Source organism: Vicugna pacos, chromosome 3 (assembly GCF_048564905.1).
Source record: "Vicugna pacos chromosome 3, VicPac4, whole genome shotgun sequence".
NCBI lineage: Eukaryota > Metazoa > Chordata > Mammalia > Artiodactyla > Camelidae > Vicugna > Vicugna pacos.
In genome coordinates, this window is record NC_132989.1 from 24,305,695 (window position 1) to 24,308,996 (window position 3,302).

The following is a 3,302-nucleotide window of genomic DNA, read 5'->3' on the forward strand; positions in this document are numbered from 1 at the left end:
GCTTTTCATGTTCCTATTGGCCATCTGCATTTCCTCTTTTGGAAAAATGCTCAGTTCTTCCGCCCATGTTTTTAATGGGTTGTTTGTTTGCTTTTTAATTGAAGTACAGTTGATTTAAAATGTTATATTAGTTTCTGGTGTACTGCGTGGATGGACTTGGAGGGCATTATGCTAAGTGAAATAAGTCAGACAGAGAAAGACAAATACTGTAAGATGTCACTTACATGTGGAATCTAAAAAAATATAGCAAACTAGTGAATATAACAGAAAAGAAACAGACTCAGATGTAGAGAAAGAACTAGTGGTTACCAGTGGGGAGAGGGAGAGGGGAGGGGCAAGATGGAGGTGGAGGATTAAGAGATACAAAACAAACTGTCAGGTATAAAATAAGCTACAAGGGTGTCTTGTACAATATGGGTAATATAACCAATGTTTTATAATAACTATAAATGGAGTATAACCTTTAAAAATTGTGAATCACTATATTGTACACCTGTAACATAAAATTGTATGTCAACTATACTTCAGTTTTTAAAATATGATGTAAAATAAATACATATAAGTTTAAAAAGGAGGCAGAAAATTTAAAAAAGCATTTATGAGACAGGAATTATAACATTAACTGCATATTTGATGATAATTAAGGGATTATTAGATTTTTTAGGTGTGATGATAGCATTGTGGCAGTGTTTTCAGAAAGAGTTTCTATCTTTTAGACCTACACACTGAAGTATAAATACATATGTTATAAATAAAGTAGTATCTTGGATTTGCTGCAAAATAATCAGAAGAGGGAGGATGTATAACACAACAATAAATAGTTGATGGCTATTGTAGCTGGATGGTGGGCACATGGAAATTGCAGTACAAGTCTCTACCTTTGTGTATAATAATAAATCCTTTTTTAAAGCTAAAAAAGTGAGTTGTGTACAGAGAGGTTGAATGCTTTTAGACAAGAAAAAACTAGAACGAACTTACTTATCATCATCTTCTTCATCTTCTTTCTCTTCCTCATCTCTTCATCTTCCTTCTTTTTCTTGCTTTTTTCAGTCTTGATGGCTCCCTTTTTTCCTGCTTAGGCCTATGCAGCAATATCTTTCTTCAGTTTAGTAATCTTTTCAGAAGTATGCTTGTCATCTGCAGCAGTGTTGGTCCACATTTCTCCCAGTTTCTTTGCAGCATCACCAGTGGATAGGCCAGGAAGTTCTCTTTTGATTTGGGGGCAATAGTCAGAACAAGACAAAGACTGAAGCAGCCTCTTAGTTACATTAGAATCTTTGAACTTCTTTTTTGTTCCCCCTTTAGTCCGTCCATCTGTCCTTCCTTCCTTCCTTCCTTCCTTCCTTCCTTCCTTCCTTCCTTCCTTCCTCCCTTCCTCCCTTCCTTCCTTCTTTCCTTCCCCCATTCCTTCCTTCTCTGCCTTTGATGTATCTTCAAAGTTTTCTTTCTCTTTAACAAACACGGTCTTCCATCTCTTTGGGCATTTTTGGAAAACTTTGAGAAGGTGACTGAAGCATCTGTGTACTACTTCTTGTGCTCTTCCTGGCAAGTTTGCACAAAGAGTGCTGCTCAGTCTCTTAGGATGTTCTTTCCCATGTTCAGTTATTTTTCCTCTCTGAGTCACAGAGTCATCCAGTGCCTATCTGGCTCTCACTTGTCCTGGTGCTGTCTCTATGAAGCTCAGTGTATTGCAATGGCTGTCGATCTAGGATATGATTTTAATGATGATATAACACTAAGTAATAGAAGGCTGATGTAAGATATCGCTTTTTTTTTAAGTTTGAGAAGTAAGACATGGAATTTTAGTTATGATATTTTCCCTAGTCTAGATCTAGATACATAATTAATGCATAGTTCAGACAGTTTAGTTTAAAAAGTGTAAGTATAATAAATAATTACAAATTTCTTCTGCTCTCCAATGGTAGAGCATTCCTATGAAAACTTTTATAAGCTAAAAGTGTGTAAAGTGAAGAATCTTTGTACATATCTTCCTAACAGATGCACACAGTAAATTGAGATAAATCCTAGATGTTGTAAATGTCATTATTTTATTCTTTTTAAGGCTGAGTGGTAATTGTGTATATATACCACATCTTCTTTATCCATTCATCTGTCAGTGATATTTAGGTTGTTTCCATGTCTTGGCCATTGTAAATAGTGCTGCTATGAACGCTGGGGCTCATGTTTCTTTTTGAGTTAGTTTTCTCCAGATATATGCTCAGGAGTAGGATTGCTGGATCATATGGCAACTCTATTTTTAGGACTTCTTTTTTTTTTACAGTACTGAACTGTATTTATTAATAGTATAAGTTTACATCATCTGTTTACAGGATGAATCATCTGTCAGTATCTACATAGATATTGTCTCATATGACACAAACACTGCAGATGTTATGTATTAGTAACACTAAACATCAAAAATGGAAAGATAATGTGAAAAAATTCATAATTATTTACAAGTGTAACAATTCATGCATTGGTAACAAAGCAGCAGCAATATGATTCTTTATGGTGGCCTAGCATCATTGATATGATTGCTTCATGGTAGCCTAGCCTATACGCTAATAAATGAATCATTGTAAAATGTTCATGGCATGTCATATTACAGACATATTCATAATACACTATTAGAAACACTGTTACATTTTTTAAAAATCACTTCTCTGTGATCATAGGCTAACAAGCAATTTCTCCAATTACAAGAGAGAAAGACATACTGTATAGTAATGTAATTCTTTGAAAGCAAAGTTATAAAACAGTAAGAAAACTAACACATTAATTTTATATTAAATATCACTCACCTTCCACCTGTGCAAGGATAGGCTCCAACTTTAATACAAGTCTTGCACATGATGTTCTACGTGATGAACACTTAGGGATGATGATGATAGCGCAAAATGTCTACACAGTTACTGCCCCAAAGTTGCTAGATTTTCACATGAGCACACAAACACACACATTCACAACAAATAAGTTTACTATGTGGCATGGTGTTTACTTACTATTCATTAAATGGATGTGGACCATCATAAAGGTCTTCATCCTCATGTCTCCACACTGAGTCAGCTGAGGAGGAGGTGTGGGTGTTGTTGTCTTGGGGGACAGAAGTGGAGGACATGGAAGGGGAGGCAGGAGAGGCAGGCACATTTGGTGTAACTTTATGGAAATATATTGTAGTTTCTGTATGACTTTTCTGCTTTTTCACTTCTCTTTTGCTTTATGTTTCAGTGTCTGTATCATAGAGGAACCATGCTGTAAAAGCCCTCAAAAGCAATCTTGAATTATTGGAAGGCTTCTGTTTG

General features: G+C 35.4%; 1 pseudogene; it reads right to left on the reverse strand.

Moving 5' to 3' along the window:
- Positions 1 to 974: 974 nt before the first annotated feature.
- LOC116278201 (high mobility group protein B1 pseudogene) lies at positions 975 to 3,048 on the reverse strand (annotated as a pseudogene).
- Between the last annotated feature and the right edge of the window lie 254 nt (positions 3,049 to 3,302).